The sequence below is a fragment of the Schistosoma mansoni genome, chromosome 4, assembly GCF_000237925.1.
Source record: "Schistosoma mansoni strain Puerto Rico chromosome 4, complete genome".
NCBI lineage: Eukaryota > Metazoa > Platyhelminthes > Trematoda > Strigeidida > Schistosomatidae > Schistosoma > Schistosoma mansoni.
This window is the reverse complement of record NC_031498.1, coordinates 22,796,924-22,808,284: the sequence shown is the minus strand read 5'-3', so window position 1 is coordinate 22,808,284 and position 11,361 is coordinate 22,796,924.

Genomic DNA, 11,361 nt, shown 5'->3' with positions numbered 1-11,361 from the left:
GACTTGCGGCGCGCCAAGATTTCAAGTTTGAACCTGTGCGGCTGCAATGTTCAAATGTACGATATTGAGCGGTCGCAAGAAACGAACTATAAAGTATGCAGCATTGGATCCTTGCTCTAGTTATCAAATCTGAGTTGATTGATGAGCGTATGTGATGCATTCCTACATATTCCTATCCTTGTGCTGTTATGACTTAATAGTTTCAGTTTATGTCATATGAACGGCTAAATATAATCTCACAGATGCTACTATTCTTTGAAAAAAAGGACAACGGACCACCAAGATGTTGACAAGCTTTCTGTATCAAATGCAATTAAGTGAAAAGTGGTAATGTTACAAATTACTTACACATTAAACTTGCACTTCTTAGATGACGATGACAAGTGGCATGTATATTTCAATGATAACATATGACCTAACTGGAATCAGATACTGGACCACTAAAAGTGGCGAGCCCGACGTGGTTCAAACAGGCAGTCTTCTGGTTCATAACGCAAACGACAATGTGCACTGACTTCTCGTTTTATAATTATTGTTAATTGCAGTACACCAACGAATATCATCCACCGATGCAGTTGTCCTTTTACGGACTGCTAAATCTTATCCTACGAATTGTAGCTCCGTGTATGTGAATTCAGATCAACTGATTGTTAATCGATGCTTTATTCTATACCGAGGCTTAGTAGAACATGTTCATACTTCATTATTCTTAATCATTATATTATATCGGCACCACAGATCGATTTCTGTTCTACCGTGTTTATTTTCACAACATATTTCGTTGCCATATTCATGATCGACAGACGATTTATTGCTGTTCTAACGGTATTTTGGATCACTCACATGAGCGTATTATTTTATTATTCGGACAGTCATAACATAAATGTACGTTTACTTTCTGCAAGCTTACTAATTTGCTCATAATTGCGTGCTAACACTTCCTTTTTTCGTCCAAATCTTTACGACATTCATGTATTCCTTTATACATAAGTGCGGCACTTCTATATTATACACTCACTTCCCTCATGACACTGTACTCTACCAGATATAGTGCACAATTTTCCTCGCAACTTATTATTAACGCTAACCACATACATATTCATTGTTATTTTCGAAAGCAGACATTTTTTCAACTAATTGTGCTATTACCCGGTTTTCGTTTTTGAGTGCATATATTCTTCTTCCTCATTAGTTTTGCATACCAGTGCTACCTCCAGATATTCTCGGGGGGGGGGGCTATGTGTGTATACTTAAAGTAGACTTATTTTGTAATTAGTTCTTGTTGCGATTTGCATTTTACATCAGTTCTCATAATTTCCTCAACTGCCAGTATCGCCTGTGAAATCTTCGTTTAAAGAACATGAACCCTGACATCTCGTTCCGGTTTGTGATATACATAACATGACCCATTAATTATCGCTCAAAAATACATAGCTGAGCATAAAGGCTATTCTAGATTCTGGACTAACCAGTTAATCCATTCCACTCAAGCCATATTTCGACCATATCACTTACTGGCTTTGTTATAAACGGTAGGATGCTTGTTATAACTCTAGGGTTTCTTGTTATAACAGTCCTTTCACTTTTTACATGTATGTGGGACGTTAATTTACCTTAGACGAATATCTACACTAGATTTCCCACCCAGTGTCTATTCTACAGGACTTCAAAACAACTCAGATCAAGAACACGAGATTAGCCTGACTACAACGTCAATATATTTCCACACCAAAATCCGACACAATCCAACAACAAGGAACAGTCAATCAACAACAGTCAATACATATAACACCTGTCATCCTATCTAATGTCTGACTCAGCAAAACAACCAATCATTATCATCCTCGCCCACACATCAGGCTTATTAACCCTGACTATTTTCATATGATTTATGTGTGTTGATTGCTTATCCTATTCACTACGTGTCTATAATTTATTTTTGGCCTGACTACATGTACTGTGTAACGCTTGACGAAGTTGAGTTTTCTCACTCGCCTTCTCCAGTGCACGTCATTTCGACCCACCTAGCTCTCTCCTCCTTGCTTTCTACATTTCATTCCCCTCATTGTCTGACTATACTTATTCAAAATTCATTCTCGTGTTTGAATTATATTTATTCCGTATTCACTAACGCGGATTTAGTCTATAATGATATACGAGGATTGGCCACATGTATATTTCGATGATAATCAGCATACGATCTAGTTGGAATCACACACTGGGCCACTAAAACATCATGCTACCAAGCATGGGTACGAATGTTTATGGTACACTTTATATCCCTCCATATTATAGATCATAAACTACTATTCGTTTCCTTTCAGAAACCAATATTTGGGACATGTCATTTGAAAGAATTCCACTTTTACATCTTACAAAGAGGTGTTCGTAGGCAAGCGAACAAAGGGAAAGAAATCTTTCCGATACGACGTGGTTGAATGATGCTACCATAAATGTTGTTCAAGTGAAATACTCAGACGAACGTGGAACAAAGTGACAAATTTTGAACGGAACAGGATATTTGGCAGGAGTCACTGGTAAATGAACACGAGACCACTAAGGTAGGCGAGTCCGTTCATACCAATGTGGTCAGCACCAAATATCGAAGACTTACAGAACTATTGGTTTTAGGGACTTATTTACCGTTACAGATAAATAATGGATGTCTAGTCATTGAGGACTGAAAAGTATCAAATGATGTTACGTGGGTTGTGGAAAAAGGTTTTTACGACAAAGGAAAATGAAAAGCTTTTGTAAAACAGCATTACTATCACAGATAAGACATTTGCAAGGTTGCACTCTGTTTCATTGGTTGCCAGAATCATTAAGATATCATCCAAGTCATTTTAACTGCTAGTGAAATATCACTATACAAGAATATATTTTGCCAAAGTGAAAATGAGTTTACGTGGTACAGTCGACCATTTCTGTTCAAGTTGATTCTTCTCGCTTTCTCCACTGTTGGGTTTGTTCCGTGTTAAAAGTTGAATAACTATTTTCCCAGTCGTCCCATGTTCAGCTTTTAGGACTGTGTGGCTAGGACCCGATGCTACTACAAGTTTGCCGAACAAAATGGCTAAGTTGTGTGAACTAAGTGAGACCAATAACAGTCATCTTATAGGACTATCTGGAACAAGGGCATATTCGGGAATGACGGACCATGAGCTTGAAACACTCGCTATGTCTTCAATTCGCATAGACAAAGAAACCGAAATGGAGGTGAAGCAGCATTGTAATTGCTATCTTGCTTGGTGACGCATCAAGTGTACAGGCAGTAGTTTACCAATTTTGCCGAATTTATATGTCGGTCTATGAGGTTTTCTAACACCTCGGGATGTCTAGTTGGAATCGTCTACATGAAGCCTGATGACGCCGATAAATACAATCGTATGCTGAGGTGACTATCTCACTCCATTCGTCTTGGATACACTTAAATCCCGACTTTAGTAGACTCAAATCTTCCTAAAGAAAATTTTCTTGGACACACCTACATTGGGAGTGACATCTATGCAAAAGCCTCGTACCTCAACCTCGTTCTAGAACTGGAATTATCCGAAAATCCGAAGTTGGTAACTCCGTGGAGAAGGGGTCGGACTCTGTCACTTTTATAATGCGTATTTACAAACCAAGAATTCTCAGTTGGCTATTCTGAGAAATTGATCACGCTTTCATGGCCTTTAATTTCATCAGCGAAACAAGGATAAAACATTCTACTAACAACAGGAGTTGCAATGTCAAACACTTGGTTCCGTCAGCTACACAGGTCAATTTACAGCAGGCGGACTAGAAACTCCACCCTCAACTCGATGTGAATGCTTGTTGGAATTTACTACTGCACACCATCTTATGTGCTACGAGGCAGTCTATCTTCCAAACGGCCCTTAAAAATTACAAATAATGCAGTTATAAAAAATTGAACTCTGCGAATGCTGACAGGCAAAAGGCCTTACTGGGAGGGTTACAAAGGAACTGGTGACGACGGCACATATAGGCAGTTGATGCAGCATTCAAATAAGGATATTCTATCTGTCCTGGATATGGTTCATTCTGTTTATTGAGGGAAGAGGCTTCAATCTTGGTATAATCACTTAGTGTAATGTAATCGCGTTCACTAAGCCGAGACACGGTCCCAGAAAATTGTAAGCTGACCCAAATTACAGCAACTTTCAAAGGAGTCGGACATAGTGAACTTTCAGGCTACCATTTGCTAGGGCTTCTCGCAACACACTCAAAAATAACGGGGTCGTTGATATACGATGGTCTACTTGACAACCTACATTCCACTAACTTCTCTTCATAGGATGAGTCGTATATGTCTCACCGAAAAGCTGAAACGGTCTGGTGTCAAGTCTTCGTTAAATGACCTGCCTACTTCATATCTAAATCATTGATTTTTTAGTGTCAGGGTGAACGCCACTTTTTCTCAGGCTGCGAAATGTCCTAGCATCGTCCCTCAGGTTTCAGTGCTAGTACTTCTTTTCCCAATTCGTATGAGTGAGTCCCTCCAGAAAGTATCGTCTGATTTACTACTTTTCGCAAAAGATGTGACTTTATAGGGAGGTTTGCAATCACGATTATAAGCTGACACTTTGAGAGGATCTGACTTGATTTCAAAGATGAGCAGACAACAATGGACTTACTTTTAGCACCTCGAAGTGTATAGCAGTCCATCTGAAAAATGTTGAAGACTACGCATAGAACTTAAGTAACTATCTTCCAGAGGTATCCCAAGTTGGAAAAGATTGGGGAGTGTTAGTACCGTATTATCTAAAATCCAACTCTAACTACGATTAAAATGCTTTTCGAACAAATCTTAGACTGGTGACGTTGAAGCGCATACTTGGCCAGTTTGACTACGAAAACGTTCGTTCAATCTTCAACGGTATTATTCGACCCCATATAGGGAATAGAAAGAGCATTTGTTTTATCATTCTGGAAGGATAAAAATACACCAACACGTATCCAACGATCAGTTACACAATCAGTTTGGGAATTGAAACCCAAGTCTCATGGAAAGCGCCTGAAATCACTGAATTCTTACCAATCAGAGTATAAGAGTCTCAGAGGTGACCTTTTGATGACTTATAGGAAGCTAAGCATTTCCGAGAACCCACTTGAATACCTACTTAAGCTCAGTACGAACCCAACTCTTGGGGGTAACACCCAGAAGTTAGGGACACTATATAGCAAAATGGAATGTAGGTACACCTCTGAATCTCTACGGGTAGTTGAATTCTAGAACTCGCTGCCGGCTGAAGTAATTTGACCGACTTTCAGGGGCTCTTTGAGTGGAAACCTAATAAATTCCTAAAGACTCATGACAGTATCTCACTACAATTCACCAATATTCCCCTTTTCATTGTAAAATATGTATAGGTTCCTTCCAAGAGGGATTGGTGATCTACTGCTACTAGATATGAAAGCCTGTTTAGAGAACGCCCCTTCTGTTTTTCTCAGAACCACTGGAACCACTGGAAAGTATGGACTCACTGGTTTACGAAGGTGGGGACTACAAGCAAGAAGACAAGGTGATATAGAATTGAACAAACATCTAGTGAGACCTAAGTTATCTATTCGTGAAAAACGTAAGATTGACACTCATACGTCAACTTCTCATTTTGCAGACACTAGGGTACGCCTCCATGACCCGATTCTGTAGCCTAACGTTTTACATCACAATTCTTCTTTCCGCGTTGTCTCTGGCAGATGACGAAGTCTGTTCATCTGATGGGTGGTACTTTCGACGTAACCCGGATTATACATGACTTCCTGTCTTTGTTAATATAACCATTCGTCTTAATCTTTACTCTCAGGACTTTAAGCCTGTTTCCTCAGACTCAATTGTAGTTAACTCTTTCTTACACTTGCTGTCACCACACAGCACTCGAGAGCATTCATTTCCTATCCTTCTTTCGGCCACTTTAGCATTACGTGCTGACACATAAAACTTCCACCAACAGTCTTTTGCCACCCGTTAATCTCTATCCAATTATGTTCACTGATGATGTCAATAAAATACACATACCAGCTCCCCTTATTATATAATTGCCAACTTGTTTAACGTTAGAGAATAACTAAGTCGAACTTTAAATACATATATTTAAAACAATCGTTACTCCAGACAGACAAAGGAAACGAAGCAAAGAAGAACGTGGAAAACAAACGTGCCAACTTGCTCTACCAATTGCAAGCTTTAATACAGACGGAAATAAATTCTGCGTGGTGTGGCAAAGCAACAGGCATTAGATAAAAATACTAGGTGATAAACATGCACATAGGGGCGTGGAGGACATTAAGGTAAGTACGTTAAAGTAAGATAAGTATTTCTTGTAGAGATCAGAATTTCCTATTTAAACGACAGTTATTATGAATGCAAAAACGACCCAATAGTCACCCATTGTTTGAGTTATTAAGGTTTGTTCAAAAGCTAGGATGAATCATGCGAGTGTGCATCAGTACTAGACATTACAAGTCCTGAACAGAAGAGAAAGTTAGGGGAAAAGCTGAGTAGACAGAAAAACGCGAACGAGTGAAAAGGAATATTAAAGTTGATAAGCATAAATGCGAAGACGATTTAACTACGGTGGCAGAAAAACTGTAAAAGAATGGAACGCGGGAAAACTATTTCATACAGTTAAGAAGCTTGCAACTAGTCATAACAAAGAGTGTTATATATTTTTACGCTCTCTGTCCTTATTCTCCCGTGCTGACCTATTTTTGTGTTTGTATTGTCATATACTAACTACTAATACTCAGTAAATAGTTATATTTCTATTAGTTTCTACGCGTATGTTGTAACGCAGGTTTGTCATGTAATACTCTAAAATATTTACATATATTTATAACGTTTACTGTATTTACTGTATTATCAACCCCTTTAGTAGTTACTTTCAATTTGGTCAGGTCATTGAGTCGTTGTTTAAACGCAACGGCTTCCATAGTTGTTTGCATTTGGCTTTCTTTTTGCTAGTTGATAAACTATTATCAAGATTTGACATAGGTATCAGCTGTTATTTGCACTATCAAATGTCACAATTATTCTTTACCTTATTAGTGCAGGAATCTTTTTTTATTTGAAACATACAGATGAGCTAAGCGCCACAGATACTTTACGATGTGAGGTTTCTAACTAATTTGTGTTTATTCTTCAGTAAAGAAGCACCTTTCAGGCAAATTGCTTTTTTGTGAACTTCGGTTTCACGCGTTTAACAGTCTTGTGGTTAGACGCTTTGTTATATTTAACAGAGGGAACCAGTCAATGAGGATCAACAGTGACAGAATTGGTGGGTAGAGAGACAAAGGAGTTGTTGAATAGACCGGCAGTCCTGGATCCACTGGACATCGAAGCCTCACATACAGACCTTATAGATGATACTCCATCAACCGTAAAAGAGACTCGCAAGGTTATCAAACAAACCAAAAATAACAAAGCATCAGGATCAAATACCATTCCGGCTGAAGCACTGATATCTAGTATAGATGCGACTGCAAAGATGTTTTGTGTTCCCTTCAAAAAAATCTGAATAGAAAAGTCATTGTCAACAAGCTGAAAAGAAGAACAGCACATCAAGATACTAAAGAAAGGAGATCTTAGTAAGTATGAGAACTATAGAGATATCGCATACAGTCAGAGTAACGGCCGGAACTCCAGTATTTGATCTAACTGTAGAGCTAACAAACCAAAATTTAAATAATTAGGCCAAATTACGTACTTCTGTGTAATGTACGAAGCCTTTTTGAGTAACTCGTTTAAATTGTGTCAAAACACGAACTCCATACTTAATCTAAACGTTTCTAATTTAAGAAAGCAAACACATGATATCAAAAATAGAAAATAACGCAAACGGTGCAGCCTATACACTCTGAGGTTTCTCTAGCACAAAATAACGTGCTTAACAGCAAAACGAATGGACAATAAATAAGTGTTCGGAATCTCATTATCAATAAGAGGATATCTAACAAGGTGGTATAAAATATCTGCTTGTAAGAATTCGAATAACCGTTCACAGGTCAACAATCATCAAGTGAACCGATCCATATCCTGAAGTTCAGTTAAAATGACCTCACTGTCAACGGCCTGGGAAGATGAGACAGTAAAATTAAGTAGTAAAGGTAGATCCTTAACCAACGTTGGATAATAAAACTTAAGACAAAGAAGACTGAAGGATATAAAACGTGAACACAAGAGACCCGAGTAAAAGTTAAAATACGAGGCTGGGGAAAGAACAAAGAAATAACAATACTGTTCAATAAAACACTTTTGAGGGGTTTTCAGTATGTTATTTTCGTTACAGTAAGCACAGAAAAAGTTTTAAGAAGAGTATTCACTAACTGGAAGAAAGACTTACTAAATTCTCAGACTAGGGATTTATTGTACTAAATATAAAATATTGAATAAAACCAGTACTACTACTAATAATAACAACAGAAGACAAGCTGACTTTCTCAAAGATCAATTATATATAAAGCAAATTACGAACTTTGGATCACTGTTGAATAATCATTTGGATTGACCTAGTTATTATACTTGAAGCCCTCTAGGAGTATTTGAGTGTGGATACGAGAACCCTGTGGAATCTTCTTTGGTAGTACTGAGTACCAATGAAGATCTTCATCATAACACGAAACTCATATGAGGGACTGAACTTCAAGGTTATGGATGGAGAACAGCTCACAGATGTATCACAAGTAAGGGCTGGTGTCAAACATGTCTGTATACTCTTTTCTTTCTTTCTTTTTGTTATTACTGATATGATCATAAATACCTACAGATATCAGGAAAAGCCTAAAGAGTGATAGCAAACCTATTCATTGGTAAATAAACTCTGAGTATGGTGTCAAGCTTGACAGGTATCGAAGACGTTCTTGAAATTAGTTTTACTCATTTCATTCGATTACAGACCAGCTAATGAAGATTTATCACTTTTAATAGAAAATAAAATGCCTCACAAAGGATATATTGTTCTCACAATCATAATGGACTCTCTCAAGTTGGCTATATCTCCGTCTGTAGTGAATTTATTTTTGTTTGTATGGAATAAACTTAACTTTTACACCTAACCCCAACTCTATCCTATCGCTAATTTTAAACTTGGACCTCACCCCTGACCACTAACTTTAAAAATCAGTGTAAAAAAATCAATCCATATTGTTTCCATTAAACTTGTTTATATTCATATTATTTATGCGTTCTCAAGTCAGTACTTCTGGCAATATTTCAATACCTTGTAAGAACTTGATAATGTATTCCTTATTATAATTAGTATTCCATATGACTTAAAGTCAACCTACTGATTTATTTTATCATTAACGAATTTGAAGTCACTTAATCCAGGTAGATTCTCACAATAATTAAGGATAATTGTCATTAAGCAGATTGTTTTATGCTTCCAGGTTTTCAGTGGTTGTCTGACCTAGATCGATTCATGGTTTCAATGAATATATTCATATATCTAAAGGTAGTACCTGTGAACCAGATTTCTACCACTATTTTTAAAAACTTCGTCGACTTTTGAGTAACTTCCGTTGTTATTATTTGTTTTGAGTTTTCTGTTTCAAAGCACAAATGTTGAACATAAATAAGCTCCTTTGTTTTACTTACACGATTCATATGTCCCATTATTCCGGTTTCTAAGCTCTACTGTTTAAAAAATTCCTTGCTGGTACAATCTACTTTTTTTCAAAGTCATATTTTAGTTATCTTTTAAAAACAAGACCTATAAATGACAATCAATGTTTTGAATAAGGAATTTGAACTTGCGGGTTTCCGTCCATTCTTTCATTTCCTGATCAAATACAAACTTGAAATTGGGATTAACTCGGTTTTCCTATTTGAGTAATGAAAATTTATTCGGTAACATATTCTTAAGATGTGCGACAGATCTAAATATGCACATGGAATACATGGTAAATTCATGTAAACTGAGGTGGAAATACGAAGGAACAATTGTAATCTTCTTTTACGGTCATTGTATATATACCTTTATCTGGATAATTCCTCTGAATGTAAACAAGCATTAGTTGTGAGTGTTTTATTCGTCTTCATGACAGTACAGATTCCTCATTATTCTGAATAGTTAGGTTAGTCAAGCAGTAAGAGCGTGGATAATAGTTGAATCCAATCAAATGCAAGGTCTAAATGTTAAACAAAGTCTAACAGACTTCTCTGTTGCAAGTCAACTCTTGTTCGCTATTAACAGGTTATACAGATTTATAAGGATATTGTTAATCAAACAGAAAAAAGAAAAAAGATTCATAACATTAGTAGAGGATGATTAATTAACGCGAACAAAAAATGTGCATATGAAGAAATGAAATGCGACGGGAAAAGTCCATCTGGATTTTAAGAAGAGTTCACTGTTCAGTGCATGGAAAGATACTTTTACAAATAATTTTTTGTTAATAAAAATACCTAACTACACCTGTCGAAATTTTCAGACATACTTTTCTATACTGTAAACTAAAGGTTTATATTTTGATACTGATAGACCTGATAAGTATTGGCATATTGTATGTCGGGAGCCCGACTGCTGCGAACGCCTTGACGGGGTGGAAAGGGTTGCCCATCGTGATGTACTGACCGAGCTATACTGGCTAGAAAAACCGTTCCTCAAAGTCCTAGCATACCAGGCAGATTGGTTGAAGAGCGGTAAGACTGAAAGCAGCAAACCCAAGGTCCGAGGGCGAAGTCGTACTGCTGACTGTACAGTAATGTGTTTTCCTCAAACAACTAGCATAACAGCTATGCTGCCTTCCTACAAGGAGGGGTGGGGTTAGAAAAGGTCGACCCTGAAAATGTGCACCTCACCTTATCCCACGGATTTCCGTCTCCGGCTGTAAGGTCTCAACAAGTACAGAGCTAACACAAAAATAACCCACAAAAAGGTCATGTGTGACTGCCCTCAAGAAGTTGTCCCTTGGGCACTGCGGTCACGCTCTCAGGTCAATAAGACCAACTCTAACACAATTTTCTTTCCAGGTACCACTAGAGGAACCCTTCCACGTTGTGGGCAACAGGGAAGTGGTAACCGCCCTCACATCTCAAAAAGCACTTAATACCACTGTATTCATAATCGATTCCTCTCTTCAATTCATATTATTCCTCCTATCTCGAATATCAACTTCATAATTCCTCCTTCGACTTCCTCCTCACGTGTTATCATGGCCAACATTCTAGTGCGCGAAATACTCTCCCAGGTCTACTGAAACCTCACTCCAAACTACGCATTGGAGCCTTCAATTTACGTATGTCGGGAAGGTCAAACAGATCCCACGTTTCAAGGCCATCAGTACTTATGAAGTGCAGACAATTCAGACCATTGGTGCAACAGATTTGATAATCTAGCCCAGGTTATCAACTAC